Source organism: Topomyia yanbarensis, chromosome 2, assembly GCF_030247195.1.
Source record: "Topomyia yanbarensis strain Yona2022 chromosome 2, ASM3024719v1, whole genome shotgun sequence".
NCBI lineage: Eukaryota > Metazoa > Arthropoda > Insecta > Diptera > Culicidae > Topomyia > Topomyia yanbarensis.
This window is the reverse complement of record NC_080671.1, coordinates 455,999,728-456,019,854: the sequence shown is the minus strand read 5'-3', so window position 1 is coordinate 456,019,854 and position 20,127 is coordinate 455,999,728. Positions and strand designations below refer to the sequence as shown.

General features: G+C 39.2%; 1 pseudogene; it reads right to left on the bottom strand.

The window, feature by feature from the left end:
- Positions 1-3,341: 3,341 nt before the first annotated feature.
- LOC131681151 (thioredoxin-like protein 1) lies at positions 3,342-4,168 on the bottom strand (annotated as a pseudogene).
- Between the last annotated feature and the right edge of the window lie 15,959 nt (positions 4,169-20,127).

The following is a 20,127-nucleotide window of genomic DNA, read 5'->3' as shown; positions in this document are numbered from 1 at the left end:
TAATCATTTCCAAGAAAATTTGTGAAAATATCTCACTCATAGGGGGATTAATCAGCAAAAGCACAATACCAAAAGAAAGGACATATTTCCTCCATTAAATTCTCCGAAGATACTATTGACCTAAAATAAGCCGTTTTGGCGTTAATAATAGATTACATGTTTTTGGTCATATTTCTGGCAATGGGAAATGATAAAAATCTTTCGTCCGAATTTAATGTTAAATATCTCTTTTGATAATAGTCCGATTTCAACAATCTATAGCTTGTTCGAAAGGTATTCGTTAAAGCTGTCTAAAAACATATAAATTGTTAATCTATATTGTCAATTTCGGCAGATAATTCAAAAAAAATGCAAAAAACGCCATTTTTACGCATTCAAACATTCATATCTTGGAAACTAAACATCAGAATCAAAAACAAATTAATAGCGTTCATACTGTTTTTTAGTTCTTTCATTTAAAATTGGTTTGGATAAGATCGGTTCAGCCATTGCTGAGAAACACGAATGAGAATTTGTCCGTTACACACACACACACACACACACACACAGACATTGTCCCAAATCGTCGAGCTGAGTCGATTAGTATATAAGACTCGGCCCTCCGGATCTCGGAAAAAATCTTGAAAGTTTGAGCGAATTCTATACATTTCTTTTATAAGAAATGTAAAACATTCGACCTAACCACACTGTTGTTTTGGGAAATAATTCGCCTCTCAAAAACATGAATTTGATACTGGACGAATATGGATTGCTGCGACTTGATAGTCGTTTAAAAAACCTCAAGGACACGTTCGACCGCAGGTACCCAATGGTGTTACCAGCACATCATCGTTCAGGGGAATTGATCGCGCGATCATTACATCTTCAGACGGCACACTCTGGCCCGTCTTTATTATTGGCAACCTTCACAACAACAGATGGCACCACTTCCATCGGTTCGAGTAACTCCTGCTCGTGTCTTCTCAAAGCCCGGTTTGGACTACTGTGCGTCCGTTAGTTGGGAGAGGTGCCAACGTTAAAATGTATGTTGCGGTTTTTGTATGCATGGCGGTGAAAGCAGTGCACTTCGAGATCGTTCCTGATTTAATATCCGCCGCATGCATCCCAGATCACTGGGAGAATTACTGGCTTGAGTCGGGAATCACGTTTCATTTTATCCCGGCTCGGTTTCCGCACTTCGGGGGACTCTGGGAGGCCGGAGTAAAGTCTTTTAAGTTCCATTTCCGCCGTATCTTTGCAGATGAATTGATGACAGCAGCAGTTCACATCGAGAGCATACTCAATTCTCGGCCTCTGACAGACCATCCAGACGATCTAGCGGTGTTAACTCCAGGACACTTCCTTATCGGGGAACCAATGTTTTCGATTCCCGAACCCGATTGCACCGATCTCAAGGTCACGCGATTATCACGTTTCCAGGAAATGCGTCGTTCAGTTCAAAATTTCTGGAAATGTTGGTCCAGGGATTATCTAGGTCAGCTGCATCAACGCGCGAGATGGAAGAACCCCAATGACAACATTCAGCTTGGCGCACTTGTGTTGTTGAGGCAGGATAATCTACCGCCATTTCTATGGAACCTTGGTCGGGTAGTAAAGACATTTGCAGGCGACTCTGGATTGGTGCGTGTTGTTTTGGTGAAAACCGCTCGAGGACTTTACAAGCGAGCAATTACGGAAGTTCGTCATCTCCCAATAGAAATAGCTAATGACTCAGGCAGTTATTCGAATGTCGACAGCACAGCAGACTATCAAGAGCAATAGCGGTTGAAACGGAGGGTTTCAACGGGCCCCGGGATGTTGTGAAGCCGAAATAAGAACAATTCAAAATTAATAAAATGTTTTATTTGTGAAATGAATTTAGATATAGCTAGTTAGAAATAAGAGTGTAAATAAAATAAGAATATGCGATTTGGTTGGTACCAGGAAATGGCAAACGCAGGTTTCTACCTATATACTCAAATGAAATGCCATGAAGGCAAGCAAATGAATTGTATTAGTTAGTCTAAATATAAATGTGTAAGAGTGTTACCCTGTGGACTCCCGCTGGAGGGACTCATTTTCTCTCGGGGTCGGCAAGGACGTTGAGAAAACTGATCAGAAAGAGCACAACACGCGGTTTTGGCACTCCCCAAATTATTCTACTCACTTACGTACTACGAATGTGTGTGTGTGTGTTGGCCGGCCGGCGTGGTGTGGATCTCTCGGGAAATTTATCGTCGGTGGGCTGGAAACGGGTAGCTACGATGTGGTGATGACTGCTGCTGGCTGCTTCGACAGGCGATTGGTAGCTGAGTTTGGGGCTTCTACGACGGTTGGTAGGCGACTTCTCTCGGCCACGAGGGGTTGCTGGTGGCTTGACGGGACTCGATGAGCTGCTCGTGCGATGATCGCGCTAGGACGGAATTTGATAATGCTGCTGGGAAAACCATAGATGCAGGGCGGTTTACTTGGGTTACCAATATCTCCCTACAGTGTACAAGGCAGAACTAGGACCTGATAGCACGTATCGGTCACGATCGACAGGCGTCTCGAACAATGGTTGAACCGTTGCACCTTCGACAACAATGCTACATCCAGCGTCAGCCAAACGTGGCAGGCAGGCAATCAATAAAATAATCCCAATGGGTCCTGCGCGTGGGATTAGGAAAAGGGATCACTTTAGATAACTGCTACCGGGTCCATTGAGGGTTCCATACCTGATTCTATTCAATCCTTCGCTCGATCAATTTCTTCTCTTCCACTTAATTGCTGCAAGAATAACTTTTCACTCTTTTAACTAATTCTTCTGGTATACACTGATAGAATATATTCGTAAATCGCTAGGAATTAGTTTCGTACAGACAATTTTCATAAAATACACTAATTTTTCGTACATATTATGAATCGTTCGTAGTTGCATTAAAACACTTTTATTTTTTATTACGAATTTTTCGTGAAAACCACGAAACGACTTTCGTTGGCTTATTACGAAACAGCTTCATTCGGCAAACGAATTGTTCGCTGCTATATACGAATATCTTTATAATATTTACGAGCACCATTCGTCAAACCGTCAACATCAAAAGAGCTTCAATAGAGGTTGCTATACGTCAGATAATTGTTGATCATCACGACGGTCTCGGTCTGACTGTTTAGTAGCCGTATCCGTGACCGCAGGTTTCAGGAAGATTTCCTGAAATAATGTGCTATTTTTTCTGCTCATTATTTTATTGAAAATTTTTAAAAAAGAACAAGTTCACGCGCATCACCATCGTCAACCTTTTAGGTACACGATCAAACATATTCATCGCCGCACCTTTCCACCGCCTTCTAACCATCCTTCTCCCGGTGGTTCAAACAATTTATTGGCTTTCACCCTTCTTCCCGGCCACCCGCTGGAAGTCATCCATCTTAGTCGCTGCAATCGATGACCCGATGGTCGTCTCGTCACCGGACTGGTTATCCTTCACGAACAGCTGCATATTCTGCACGTTCTGAAATTTGACGAAGCGCAACGGAATCGGTGATCCCGACACAAGATCCTTCTGTTCCAGTACCAGATCCTGCACCGAAACTTGCGACTCGGCCATATCGAAATCGATGGTCCTTGGTTGATTGACGAAGGTTCTTACATTTTTTCGGTCCGTGAGCAGGCGGTGCTTTGAACTTGATGACACTGATTTTGACTACCTGATTGAAGTTAATCGAAATGATCAGCTGTTTGTCACCATCGGACGCTAGATGACCACCGCTGGAACTGAGCGCATTCACCATCGGGTGGTCGTCCGATTCGTTCAAACATTCGCACTGGTTCTTCTGGATGAAGCTGTGCAAGTCCTACATTCCATGACCGTAATCTTCTCCAGATTCATCCACGCTGGCGACGTAATGTTTCTGTATTTTGGCTTCAAGTCCATTAATTCTGCATCCGGTCAATCTTTGTTCTGGCTCGGTAGAAAATAAACGTTGGCATGGCCGACACGCCCCGGAACGACGCCGTTTCGGTACATCTGTCGACGTCAACCCTGAGAAGCACAGCCTTTGGATATTTCGCCGGAAGCTGATCGAACAAATGCTATATGTTTCGGCACGGTCCACACCAAGCTGCGGTAATATCCACAACGACCAACCTTCCTCCTGCTGCGGCTAGTTCGAAGTGAACTTCGTCGGTGATTGCTTCAACAGTCATGCTGTACGGTTTGTTGCGTTGTTATTGGTTAGATGAAGATTCTAGTTACAGGGCCACTACTTTAGCCGGAGAAATTAACTATTTAATTAGCTTTTAACGTTATACACATTACTTCACACAAAATTCAACTAACTAACCAATGACGAGATATGAACGAGGAAAGATATATACGAAAACTTCTCTTAGATGAACGAAATGAATTCGTGCAACCAACGAGATTGTTCGTAATATACACAAACGGTTATTAAAATAAACAAAACATTTCGTTTCATTCACGAAAAATAATGTCGTTATCAACGATATCATTCGTGCAGTGTACATTAAATGTGTAAAATTTACGAAAACCTTCGTTCACCAAGCGGCCATTCTTGTTGATGAAATGAACGAAACCTACTAGTTACAATGCACGAAAATACTTCGTTGCAGAAAACAATGAATGGATTCGTGCATTGCATGATCGATTTAATTATATTTACGAATTTATATTATCAGTGTAAACTTCTTCTAAAACTTTTAACCGATCTTAACGTCTTGGTGGTCAAAGTGGAAAAGAACCTCAAACTGGCGTTGGACCGGTAGCAGACCTCCACTTTTCCTATCCTTTACCCAATTTACTTTTATTGCCTTTTATTTCCTTTCCTTGATCATCAATTTTCCTTTTCCCTCTTCTTCTCTGATCTACTCTAATGAGTGTTGTATGTCAAGTGGGTGTGTATTACAATGATACATTTTAAATTGACCGTTATACTCTGGAGGTTATATTATCAATGCAAACTAATGCTAGGGCTTCGCGGTTAACATCCATTATTCGATATTCCGATTTAAAATTGGCTAGGACCTTTTAGTTTAATATTTACATACATCGATTTTTCTAATCTAATTGGATCTGCTCGAAGCTCATGAGTGCTTCTGTCTAAAACCATTGAACACTAGTGGAAGTACTCAAATTCTTATCAGCTAGAGCCTCTCTCATAGGGCAAAGGGACTCAACGGTAACAAGAGACACCACGTCTTCCACCTTCCCATCAAAAATTCGAAGGCCCATTAGTACCTGCGAACCTCTCGAAATCCCGCGAACAAAATCTTTGTTTTCTGATTTTTTCCTGGCAACTAGCTATCGATGATTCCTATATTGAAAGTTACTATTTTTCTGGCCGGTCGAGTCGTACATAGGTGAAAACTGCAAGATATTTCAAAACAACAACAAAATCACCGATCATAAAAAATTACCAACAATACGACCCCAAAGATTAAAATTAGTTCGTTTAGGTTATCTGAACTGAAGGAACCGTTTTCTCTCTACTACTACTACTTCAAAAGATCTAGTACACAACGTGCCATATCATTTCGAGAGTTTCTTCAGGAGTTGGTGGTCTCGATTAGTCTCTCAGTCAACCCTTCATCATATCTGAAAGTATCAACGGACAAATGCTTTCAAAGGACGGCGTCAAGAGATTTGGAAAGGATTTGGCATCCTTATATTGTTTTTCAGATGTGCAAATATAAAACTAAATATAAATCACAAAAACCGTTTTCTTTTTTTTTCTTTCGAGACTGATTAATACAAACAGAATCTCTGTTATTGAGTCTCATCAATTCAATTTTCGATTGTTTCAAACCTGCTTTTCCTGTTTTTTGCAATGCCTAATTGATGCTAGATTCAGATTTTTTAGAGCCGAATTTCCAGTTCATGATTTGTGCAGTTCTATCTTCCCCAAGCATAACACAAATACATATTCAACATGAATGGCAAGCTCAGTCCCGCGCTCATCTATCAATCACCGTAGATTAGCCATAAAAACGACGAATTCCTTCTGCATACAAAGTACGTAGAAGACAGAAAGAAAAAACATCCGATCAATCCTTCGCCGCAAAACACACGCTATCGTTTTCCCAAACGTATTCCTAGCACAAACAAAATTAAAGATGATCCGTAAATTTACATTGCTTTCACCAATCTATTTAACGTTGCAATTAGTGTTGATTCGGTTTGCTGACATGGCGGTGCCACGGAAAAACCACCAACCGACCAGGCCAGCTAGCCAATCTGACAGCCACTCCAGCCCCCCTCGGTTTTCGTTGGTTGCTGCTTTTTTCTTCTGTTTGCTAGGGGTGTGCACAAACAGACCGAATCGGACGTTGTCGACAGGAATGCCGGTCGTTTTAAGCACGTGCAAAAGAATGAGGAGTTATTTGTACCATTGAAAAAAAAAAAAAAACTTTCGCCTCGGTTACCACTCGGCAGAGCATCCGATCCAGCAGCGCAAACGAGCGATCGTAAGCGAAATTCGAGAATAATCTAATATTCAATTATTTTTTCGTTTATGTGCAAATAAAAAATGTGAACACGGAAGACCGAACGCGGAACCAACCGTAAAGCATTGGTGATGGTACGGGACGGGTCGGAACTAGGGTGAACTGCGTGTATTCTGGGCTCTCGTTTTAAATTATGCACTCGAGCTAACAGTGGAGTCGCACTAGTGGAAAGTTGGCTCTACCCTACGTTGGGCGGTAAGTATGGTTGTGATTTTTCGCTTGTGAATTGCTGATTTATTTTTCCTTACAAGTCGGAACTAGAATAGAACGTCGAAACTAGAATATGATAGCAATCCGAGTTGAGTATGAGGTCAAACTCTAACCAGTACTACTCTCTGATACTATTGAAAACTCTGATGAGGACGCATGGTACTTTGCAGTCAAAAAAGTACAATGCACCTCCATCAAAAGAAAATGGTAATGGATTGCTTGTTTTTCGGAACGCTGCTAATTCAAATGGTAATTAGCTCCACAAACCATATGCTAAATATAAGCTTTTTCCGGTAGATCTATTTTACTCACAAGAGTTTTTGTGTTTTTATGAAATATTTATGATAAATTGGCAATAAAAATTAAAAATTCAAATAATGATTTAATTTTTTTGGTTATTTAGATCTTTACACTAATTACAATTTATGACACATACTTTATACAAAACAGTTTCAAACATAATCTAGTGCCTATGTTGACAGATTGTTTTTCGAATCTAAAATATTATTTATTTATATAATAAATACCTGTACTACAGTCTTCCCTAAAATTAACTCAAATCGTGGAAGAAGATACTCACATAGATGTTTTATTCTGCTGCATTTTTAAAAGCCTATGTTCTAGGTTTTCAACTACATTTGAACAATACTAGCAACATGGACCGTTTATTCGATTCGATCTATAGAGAATTTGGACTGAGTTTGTTATTATCAGTCATGAGAGGGCTCCATCGTTACATTGCTGTCCAATTTGCTTGGCGATCGTTCATTTTTTCAGGCTTAAAACAACTCTTGAGCATAGGCTCGTGGTTATTTAATAGTGCCTAGTGAGTGCAGATAGTAATCAGCTTGGTTTAAACGGGGGTGTAGGCTCAACACAAATAGATGCATGCTAATGGGATCGCCCTATCGTACGGAACATTTGATTCGAAACTCTGACGCTAGATTTCCATTGATTGTCACATATGAAGGTTACGCTATATTCTCGATAGTATTTTTCTCATATTATGTGGGCTATTCGGGACATTTCGGCGAAGTATTCAATTCAGTTGCGCCTATATAACGCTTTTATAAGTGGATATATTTGTTTTTGTTTTGTGAACTTCAGTCACGGTTTCCGCCATACCCATTACCAAATCGATTTTCGGTACGTGAACTAATTCACAACTTTATAAACATTATTCATAAAATCAAAGGTTCAATAGTGATTTTATTCATAGTTTTTGGAAAACTATTCAGAGTCCGACTATGTGTTGTGAACTGTTTCATGATTTGTTACATCTTGTGAAGTAGTTCACAACATCAAAACATATTTTCTCGGCGTGTACTATTTCACGAAATCCGGAATATCATTCATGAATCCTTTCAGTAATCGTGAACTAGTTCAAGAGTCCTAATCTATTAGTCACGATTCAATATCCGTGTTCGTGAAATAGTTCATAGAATCATAAAATGCTATTTATGTATTCGTGTACTGATTCTTGGTTTCTAGCGAATTAATCACAGCTCACTCATGCTCATGACGTAGTTCACAAAACCAAGAAATGATTTTTATGTATTCTCAAAGCAGTTCATGATTCCTAGTGAAATAGTCACGGCTTACCATTCGAGGTCGTGTAATAGTTCAGAAAATCGAAAAATATTATTCATGGATTCGTGTATTGGTTCATGATTCGTAATGCACGATTCACAACCTATCTTGAGTGCTTGTGATACTTAAATGACATCCGTAATCATTTTCAATTCCATGCAATTCTGCACATGGTCTTGAAATTTCCACGTGAACTATTTCACAAAATGTTTATGAAATATCATATAATAATGTCCAGCTTCTAGCAACTTGTAATTGGTGTGAGTAGCTGATATAAGAAAACTAGTAGAACCTCGAACATCGTTATTCATTTGGGAAGGTTCAATGTGATATCTGGTCAGAAAACAAAAACGGCGTTGAGCACCACAAATATATTATAGAGCCACAAATCGAATTCGTGATGTCAGTTACGCTTTTATGAATTAAATCATTTTGTCACGTTACTCCAAGTAAAAAAACCGACAGTAATTAAACATGAACATGAGTCACATTACTACTCGTGTCAAATTCTAAAGTGAGCTCAATATCACGACGTGCATATAAATTACGAAAATCGTGACTAAGATCCTGAAATCATGAACATAAATTACACTACTCGTGACTATTATATCCAAAATCGTGACCATAATCCTGAAATAAAAAATACAAATCGCTCTACGTGTGACTAAAACACCACGATAACATGAGCAAAATTACGGAGATCGTGACTGAGATTCTGAAACCACGAACAAAGGCCACACTACTCTGCCAGAAAAATCCAACACGAAACTCGTGAATTAAATATCACGAAAACGTGAACATAAATTGCGAATATCGTGACTAAAGCCAGCTTTATCATGAACATAAATCGTTCTACTGTGCCAAAAAATCCGATGGTGAACTCATGAATAAAATATTCCAGTATCGTAATGATTTTATGTTCATAAATTTATGAATGGATACGTGATTTTGTTCATGAACGATTTCACGAAACTCGAAATATCATTCATGGATCCATCTCTGCCTTATGAATCAGTTTCCGATTCATAGTATATTGGTCATGATTTTTAATTCCTGTTCGTATGATGCCGCCTTGCAGACAATTTTGTTCAAGGTCGAGCGTGAACTATTTCACAAAACTCGTAAAATTAGTCACGGGTTCACGAACTAGTTCGATCGTTTTTAGTATATTGTAGCACCTAAATTATTTCACGAAACTCGGAATATTAATCACGGGTTCACGAACTAGTTTACATATTACGCAATTTAGTGCATGGTCGCACGCGAACTATTTCACGAAACTCGGAATGTTATTCATGAATTCTCGAACAGGTTCACATATTGTGCATTTTAGTGCATGATAGCACGTAAAGTATTTCACGAAAGTCGAAACTTTATTCATGAATTTATGGACTAGTTCATATATTGTGTAATTTGGAGTATGGTAGCACATGAACTATTTCACGAAAGTCGAAATATTATTTATGGATTCAAGAACTAGTTCAAATATTTGGCCACATAGTGCATGGTCGCACGTGAATTATTTCATGAAACTAAGCTCTGCAATACCTAAGGGACTAATTTCATGAAATCATGTATATAAGTCACGCCACTCCTTGTGAAAATTCGATGGCTAGCACAGTGTCATGATAACGCGAATTAATGTAATCGTGATTGAGTTCTTAAAATCATGGTATGAGTACACTTCGTGTGAAAGCCTGAGCGCACATTCATGAACACGAAAACGTACAGAGAAATAACGGAAATCTTGACTAAGTTCCTGAAATCATGAATATGAGTCAAGTAGATTATCTCGTGAATTAATATCAATAAATTACGTAAATCTTGACCAAGACTTACTGAGTTCGCGGAACTTGAATCCTTATAAAATCTTGAACTGGCTTCCACATGAATAATGCAGTATAAGTGTTTAGGGCTCAAACCAAATATTTAAGGGTAACGCCATGTATTTTTTGGTGTGAACTAGTTTTGTGAAAACATAAACTATTTCACGAATTCGAAGTTTCACAGTCAGTTAAATTATTATTGAAAAATTCGTATGATCCGTAAAAACAAAATTCTTGTTTTTGAGCCACCCTAATAAGTAGTACAGTTTATTCCTAATATAAAATATAAAGAAAACCTGTTTTAATCCACCTAGCGATGCAATTGTGCCTTTCGAAAATTTCGAGAATTTTTGCGTTGTTTATATTCTTTAAAAGCTTTCAAATGTATATATTACATTTTTATTATACATAACATGACAACTATACACAAGAAAAATAAATAAATAAATCATTATACGAGTTCTAAAATTTTGTAAATGAAAAAAAAACAGCCACGGTAATATTAAATTGAAAAAAAGTCCCAAAAAGTCTATGCTTAAAATGCTCTTTTCCGAGGTGTCATAAAATCTCAAAGTTTCATGCATTTTAAAGATGTTTGGCATCAAAAATACGAATTCGATTTCTGAAATTTCATTTCATCCCCCCTTTGAAAAAAAATCGAGTTCCGGCTTATATGGGAATTTTATATGTGACCGGACGGTTTAGTCTGTATTTCCGGAACCATATAAGCGATCTGTACGAAATTCTATAGACATTTGTGGGGATAATATAGGTATCATTTGGGACTAAGTTTGTGAAAACCAGTTTCCGGGAAACTGATGTGAGTTCGTTAATTTTGAAAGATGACCACTTCCGGAACCGTCTATGGTGGTCAATGTAGTCAACGAAAGTTCGGTTGGTCGTCAGTGACCTAGAACTGCAAATTTAAGTTGCTTGAGACATTCTAGCGAAATTTTTACCTTTTTTGCATTCATCGGAGTATTGGTTTGAATGGGAATTTGCTTTGTGACCGCACGCCACAACCCATAAGTCCGGAACCGAAAGTCGGATCGGAATGAAATTTAATAGCCATTTACGGCGGCGCAATACCTTTCATTTGAGACTAAGTTTGGTCGAATCGGTAAAGCCATCTTTGAGAAAGCGTTGTGAATTTGGATACCTACGCCGGGGCTTCTGGAACCGATGATTGTCACCAATGTGGCCAAAGAAAGTTTGAACAGCTGTTAGTGACCTAGTACTACAAATCTAAACAGATGTGGCCACATTTTGAAAAAAATTTCACCTTTATACATGCATTGCAGAATTTATTAAAATCGACATTTTCTGCGTACTCATCACCCTATAATTCCGGATAAGTCGGATCCATTAGAATAGCATTCAATAGCAGCTAATTTGAGACTAAGTTTGTCAAAATCGGTTCACCCATTTGTGAAAAAATGAGTGACATTTTTGGTCACATACACACACAGACGCACATACATACACAACATACACATACATATATACACACACAGACAGTTGCCGAACTCGAATTACTGAATCGAATGGTATATGTCACTCGGCCCTCCGGGCCTCCACTACTAACACAATTCCTTTGCTGTGACGCTAGTGGAGTCTAGGTCTCTGTAAACATCGAGTATCGAACTAATATTCCTTTCCTTTCCCGGTAGAACAACATTGGATGTGGCCGGTGTCGTCTATGACCATTTTATGAAAATGTTAGGCCAGTAGAACATGCACAGTGAGAATGATTTGCTCCTTCCAATCATTTTTCTTTAGTTCATTGTGCATCTATGCGGTGTAGTCGACCACTATTTTGTCATTTCTTATATACACGGGAATCTTAATTCCAGTGCTGCCACGTTCAACCACGTGTTTTAGATTGTTTGGGAAAACGATACATTCTGCTTGAGCCATCAGTACTGAATGGCTTCGGAAGCTTTTGCTTGGATCCTATGAATACAGAATGGAGTAGGTGATGGAACTGGATAAAGACCTACAGAAAATATTCAAGCAGACGAAGACTCGGACGTATAGAACAACATTTGAAGTCAACGACCGCGGTGTTGGGCCTGATCAGCCTTTTTCGCCATTTACCCCTAATTGTAAGAAAAAAGGCAAAAATGTTAGTAATTTCGACAAAAAACATTAATGTTTTTGTTGAGCTGTTTTTTTTAAATTCTGTAGATAACCAACTTATTTAAACTTTCAAAGGTGGGCTAAAACAATTTGAAATAGTAGTCTATCTTCTGACCTCGCACAAAGCAGAAGCAAAAAAATCGCTACGCTATAGCACGCTATAGGCACCAGTGAATCAAGCCAGCTTTTGTTCTATATCAGCGCACAAATTGTATCGTTGCCCCCGGCTGCAGACTGAAATGAGTTTGCCAAATGAAACAAAAGTGCCCGTGCTACGGGATAACACGATTTCGATCGACTTTAATAAAACTCGTGTTAGACCCACAGTTCAGAAAGTGGAACTCTGAGGTTACGTATATTCAGCTGCATCACGTTAAAAACTGTGTTTTGATCACGTTTAGAAGTTTAGCACAGCCAAAGCACAACATGCAACACGAGGTAGAATTTAATAACACCAGAATCAAGATCCCCGTGCATATGGAAAATGACATGGTGGACGTGCGTATCCATGATTTGGCCCCGCGCACTAGGGAAGAATATCGAATGCAAATCACCGAAGGATGGCGTGACCTATAAGCAAACAACGCTAATCACATATCCCGGACAGACCCCAACATGCCAATTCTGTAACCATACAGCCCACTACTGGAAAACATGTGCCAAAGCAACTAGTCAAAACTCATCTACTACAGCCAATTCTAACAAGCATCCGCCGACACCTTCAGATAAACCAAAAACAACGATCCAATTAACCAATAATGCAGGTACAACGACCATGACAACCGCTCCCAAACCAACAACTAGCATCGCCAATAAAGAAGCAAATACCGATGAAGACGGATTTACAACAGCGACCCGTAAGAACAAGAAACAAATAAGAACCTCTGATCGTGAACAGCAAGAAAGCAGTACCGATGATGACATGGACGGGATCGATAACGCGAGAGAAGGCAGACTGAATGATCCCCAAGTGACTTCACATTCTTAATTCCTTTTTATTTTTACTTATTGTAAAAAAATTAAAAGACCCACGGCTCAGTATTGCTAACGCATTGAGCCGTTTCAAATACAGATTTAGATTTAAAAAAAATTAAATAAAGGGGTTGATTTCCGATATAAATTTATATGTGATGTGGTCAGGCATGCATTTTATTTCATATTGATTTGGGTTGACAAGTAATTCAAATTAAGACTAAAATATCACTCCCAAGTTCAGTATGTCGCCGTGATTTTCCGACATAACACAATTGAAAAATATAAAATTATATCTAATAATCTAATCATATTTATCTTCTGTCAATTACTCAGTGACATTTACGTTTGCCACTGAACTCTTTGCATAGTATCACTAGTAACAATTGAGGTTTTATGGTAGTTTTATTGCCACTTATAAAATTTAGATTGCACTTATAGCGTACTATAAAACTACAATTATTACTTGGGATGCCAGCCCAAAAAAAAACATGATTCTATTTGTACTAGAAAATAATGGCGCCGTAACAAGCAAAAGAGGAAGAACAGAAAGAGTGTTTTTCGTGGGCGATGATCGCGATTCGAGATTGCATGTTTGCATTTGTGACGAGATTTTTATTATCGCGAATGACTCGAGCGTTTGTATGTTAACGAGCTTGATCGCTTGGGCGTTTGTATATCGCGTGTATATTTTTATTTCTTCTTAGAGGTTGCGTGAGTCTAGAATGGGGGTTAGAGCATTCACAACCCCAGTAGCAGGTTTTGTTCCGATAACCACTTCATACCCAGTTTGTATCGAAAAACGAGTAGATGTTTTGTTGCAAATTGGTTATGAACTAGTTACCGCACAAAAATTGCTACTTGGGAACCTAAAGCGCCAACGTGTTGACTTAACCTGGGCATTCTTTTGATTGCGAGATCGTTGGTTTGGGTGGTGGGAAGGGCTCACGTGTCTGTATGTTCATGTGTGCGCTTGCATAATCGCGCGGGTGTTTGTAATTCAGGTGTGTATGTATGTATGCATGTATGTAAGAGTCTGTTTGTATTATTTTTGAGAGTAGTCCAACTGGAGCTGAAGAGCTGGGTTTACCTGTAGGAATCACTCACTAAAGCACTGCTCAAGGCCAATCGCAGTGGGCTGCGATTTTGGTTGTGGTATTGTTTGTTCGATTCAGATTTCGTGATCGCGTGGAAATGAGCGTTTATATTTTTACGCTTGAGACCGTGTTCATAAATTCGAAAGGGCTAACATGTTGAGTTAGTCATTGGGGCGTTTTTACCTTTCTCATATAGAAAGGTTATGCAATCGCTCTAAAAATCGTCCACCTAATCCCGCGTCCCAAACAATTTTTTGGCTTGTATTGGCTTACGTAGGAGTATGCAATGAGTGGCTGCTACTTTAAAATTATAACTAGTTTAAATTTCTTAACGGATCTTCCTCCTTGATCCGCCGTTGGTTTCAAGCGATTTTTCAGTGTCGACACATAGTATCTCAAAATCGTGGCAGTCGATTCATTGTATGTACTATGTGCAAATCGTACTGAATATGTAATATACATTTCCAGCATTGTACTGAACATAACCAGATATAGAATCGTAGTTTGGTCAAAAGAGAAAGGCACAATTGCACCACTAGGTTGATTAAAACAGGTTTTTTGTTTGTGAGATCGCAGGAGCACGTGTAGGTAGATGATAACGAGTACAGAATTAACCCTTTGAAATCATTGTTTGGAGATTTTAAATCTTTAGTCAAGTTTTTGAAAATGATTTTTAAAACAACTTTGTTGAATACAGAACCCAATGGAACATATTGAAATTTTGAACAATATTTACTAAATTTTATTAATCCAATTTTCTGCAGCATAACATTTTATTGTAAGCTTCAGAGCCTCATACTTTGGATAAAAATGCGAAGAAGGTCAACAAAATTTTAATGTTTGAAACCCGTGAAGGTAACAATTTACACTGTTTTTGTGTATACGCTTGTTACCGTTGATTCAGGCCCACATTTATTACATGCATTTTTCCATTGATTTAGAGTAGGTTACGTTAATAATTTCTAGATTGTTTTAGTTAATTTTTTTATGTAATTTTTCAAAGGCTCATCATTTTTGTATTTAGGTTTAGGCAATTTTGTAAAATTATACTAACATAATATATTATAAATTATAGAATTTAAGAACGTTTTCTAAAATCGTCCACCTCTGATAACAAACAAATCTACTAACATCCCACCGGCAAAGATTGTGTAAACCTAGACGAACGGGCGAAATTATTCGCGCCGCAGAACCACTGTTTCCGAATTCGACGAAGGAAGAAGAGAGAAAGAAAGAGGGAAGAAGAAGTGAGAAGGAGAGGAGAAGTGATTGAAACTGGGAGTCGTTGGAAGCCACTGAAAGAAGACGGACGTCAAAAAAATAAGTCCCTTGAATTTGGGCAGAAAGATAAAAAACGAAAAGGTGTCGCAGTTAGTGGACCGGTGAGGATGTTCGACGGAAGAACGGATCGAAGAACTGTGGTGACGAGTAGTAGTGTGTCGGCGGTACGTCTCCGTTTCTTCGAAGCCAGATAGCAGATTCGAAGGAGGTTATCAGACAGCGTGGTTTGAAGGAGATTATCAGGACTATTCAGTCCCACCACGTGGACCCAACTCTTGGACACCAAAAAGGCGCTGGTGGCCTGTGAGTCTTACGCTATCGCCGTGTCACACGCTTTCGCTAAGTGCGGGAACGACCGTTTTGAACGTTTGGGTCTATACCTAGACTGATATGTTTCCCCGGCGTCTGCGAGCACATTGGATAGAGCAACCATTACAATTTCCCCGAGCGGCCATCGTCACATCACCTACCGAGTTGGCGGTGTGCTTCATTCAGGCTTAGGATAGCTCTATCCACATCTACGAACCCATACCCAGTGTGCAGCAACAAAATGTTCCAGCTCATCACCTTCTCTCCACCATCGAAGCAACAAGGGCCCCAACAGTTCCTGACGACAGTATACGCCATGTGAGAAAAGCTAAATATATAAGTTAAAATGTATTTCTTTTGCTTTGTATAACTTTCTTTTCGCTGAGCCTTCTGTCTCTCTTAAATGTCGATCTGTTTCGTTCGTTGAAAGTGCTATCAGGTAAGTCAAGGTTGTGAGTCCTCCCTTGAGCAGTGTGAAAGCCGACCCTGGGTGAAATAAAACCCGATTGAGCTAGTCGTTTGTTACACGCTTCGTAGACTGTGTGAGAATATGGCCATCGGAGTCCCGGCCAGTCGTGAGAAAAAACCTTCGCTTTCTCACTATTATCAGCAGTAGCTGATCAGTTTCATCGGCTGAGTACAGTATAGAGGATATTGGTGAATAAAACGGTATACTTAAGATTTGTTTGTTTACTTTTTTCGTGGCCTATGTACGAAAATCCGAAAGTCTTGGTAGAAGCACTTAGGCCGCTCTGTCATCAAGGTTCTGTCGGGCAGGTAAGATCAGAACCAAAGTAGTGAGGAAACCTCTAGTTACATGGTGTCACAAACATTTATAAGTTGTTTTGAAGAGTATTTTTCGCTAATAACCTAATATATATCTCGATAACCTGAATACATAGAGCATTCCTGTCTTCAACAAAGTAATTCTTAATACCATTTTCACCTTTACTTGAGGTATCAAGTCTCTAAACAATGTAGTTTTGATGGGATGAGTCCCTAAAGTACTTTTAGGGGGATAAATCACCAATCCTATTTTTCCAGAAGATGCGCTGTATCATGTTATAAAACTTCTTCGAATATATTAAACTTCCAAAGTTGCCGGTTTCGAAAAAATAACCGTTTTTACGTTTATTTCAGTATTTTTGGCTCTAGAAGTGTACGCTATCTTGTGTACAAAATCCAATTCAGCTATTCAATTCCGTACTGAAATGTACACCATAAATTCACATTTTTATTTTTCTTAATCTACAATCCTACTAGGTGGATATTTTTATACGAAATTGATTAAACAAGATACCTTCAAATGGTCATAAAAACTGATCCTGACGCACTGGAGACAAAAGGAAAACGCCATTTATCATCAATTTTCCTCTACATTCCGAAAATAGTATGCGGTCTCAGAGCCTTTGAAATTTTCACGAACAGTGTTATCGAGTAGGACACTAGCATTTATATGTTAACGTGTCTTATCGATTTTGGTCAGTTTCGAACGGGATACAGAACGATGAATAAAGTGCGAGTTTCAACGCTTTTACAACTCGACGCCATTACCGCCTAAAATGAGTTTTAATAACTGCACAATATGATTATTTATGCCTAACGTCCATTAACCTTAACGTTCGTGTGGTTAACGTTCTTGTGCTTAACACATTTATATCTAATTAAGTCTCCCCGTTTCGTATGAACTAAGCGGAAAGAATAATACCGATTGGATGTGCAATTTAATGACTGCAGGGTAGGTAATTATCGAAACAGAGTGAAACCCATTCTTAAAACATGTTCACCCTACATCAATAATTTTTTTTTGAAAACCTCCTTGACAATATGACTGCTTCTCAGGTTCAAATGAAAGTCATTTTTTATGTCTTATGGATTAATAATTTACCAATATATTAAATTAAAAAAAAGTCAACCGTTCCCGTTTGCTATTCCTTCCAAATAGACATTCGATCCAAACAAAAAAAACAACAAACCCATCCCATCAAAAGTAATACCACCGGGACCCGAAACGCGATCCACCATGATGATGGTTTCACATCTTCTCCGCATTCTCCTATTGGTTTCATCACAAAACGGGATTTTTGATTAAAGCTTTCAAATTCTTCTCCCCGGCGTTACATTGGATTGACACAAAACCCATCCCAACTCCGTCTGTCCTTAGACCTCTGTCTCGAATGAAGAAATCACCCTGGCTAATATGGAGGAACCCGATTCGCACCTGCCCTGGGTCGAACGAACGGTCTGAACGACGTCAGTAGGCAAATCGATGGGTGCTTTTGTGCCGAGACGGCGGCCGCATTCTTTCGAAACTGTCTGTTTGTGGGTGGCGTGGCAGACGAAAGAGGAAAAGGTCGCCCGGCTTTTAGTCAGATGAAAATTGCGAAAGGTTTGCCGGTGGGAAACGCCTATCTACATATTTCAACATTCTTTCACTTTTATCTCGGCTGAATGGATTCCAGATTCTGGATACAAGGCACTCGGCGGTGAAAGCTGATGGCTTCATGTGTCTTTCAGTTCCTTTTTCTGCTGCCTTTTCTCAGGTGTGACATTTGAACTTATCGAAACAGATGATCGTCTCGCCCATTCGATGAACTCGATTGATGATCAGCATCAAACAAAAGAACTGCTTGCAATTAGAAAAACACACCTCGACCGCGAGACTAAAAAGTCTCCCAACTGGTTCGCAATTCGCTAGAGTGCGGAACCAAAAGTACATTGGAATTGTGCCAGTGCAGTGATTGGATTGTACACAAACCATTCGAATAGAACCACTTCGACTGATGGCTCTTTTACCGTCGTCGGACGTCGTTTTTCTTTCCTAGTTTCCACACAGAGGGACAGAGAGCGAGAGAGAGAGAGAGAGAGAGTGAAAAAATGCCACTTCCAGACGACCGTCCGCCTGTTCTGATGGAACATATTTCCGCAAGAAGGTTTGACCGGCCACGAGCGAACCAACGAAGTACGCTGATGGCAATCCACCATAGTTTGAGTGCAAGCTAACACTTTTTGATTGAGATTTCGTTTCCGGAAGCTTGACCATTTGTTGAGTGGGTCAGATGTGGCAGAGTGCTGGAGCTTGTGTGCCTGCGAGCCTGTGCCGGAGGCTGTGGGAATTTGGTGCGTGAAATTTCAATTTGAAAAAGTGAGGCATTTGCTGTCGGAATTAATTTAATTTTATGACGCTCGTCAATAAAAACCAGTAATACATTTAAGACTCGTTTTTAATCATTGAATATATTTTCCCGTACCACACCGGTATGTTCGTAATAAAATTAATTTGGAGTAATCTTATATGCCATTTTATCGTATACATATTGTACAAAGATATCATCTTTGGACGCAGATTTTTTGAGTGAATGGATTGCCGGATAAAAGGGGATAAAAACTGACCAATTTTGCGTTGTCCCCTAACGCAAAAATATTTTTTTTTCAACTTTTCACGAAAACAATGCACGATAGCTATAAAATATTTTCAGAAGCTATTAGTACTCATCAATACCTTTCTAAAAATGTGCTATTTGTATATAACAAACTTTGAAATCGTTCTTTCATAGGGGTGCACTGAAGTGTTGTCCCCTAACGCTTTCCGTTACAGTCTGCAGAGATACTTTGGGAGCTTACAGAGCAGGATATAGACATAAAAGATATAAGCAACCTATTTCAGAAATAGCACAGCCATGCAGTGGTATGAGTGGCCTAAGGGGTGGAAAGAGAGGGGGGGGGGGGTTATGCCATTAAGGGGAAAGCCTACCTTATAATATCGCAAAATAATCGAGGTTTTATTACATCTATCAATGGATAAACTAAGGATAAATAAACAATTTCAGAACAGGGTTCAAAGATATGGAAAGGAATGCAATATGCCAAACAAGTATGAGAGTGCACGGAAGAATTTGGTCATAGGTAAGCTGACCAACTGTGGGCTAGGAAAAATCCGTACACATTTCTTTTCAAAAGTTAGAAAACTAAAGTTGGTTCGATTCCCAACCCCGCACACAGGGTTAGAGTTTTTTCAAAAGCGATTCTTCTACCACGAAAAAAGAAGCAAATGACCCCAATGTTAAAACCTCTATAAGCGAAATATTTTCTGAATTCAATGTAATTGATGGAGCACAGAAATTATAAGTCAGAGTTTCTGTGTTAGTGTACTGATTGGTTTCCTCCATGTACATTTGGTATTTGATTTGCAGTTAGTATTTATGGAACCAAAATATAT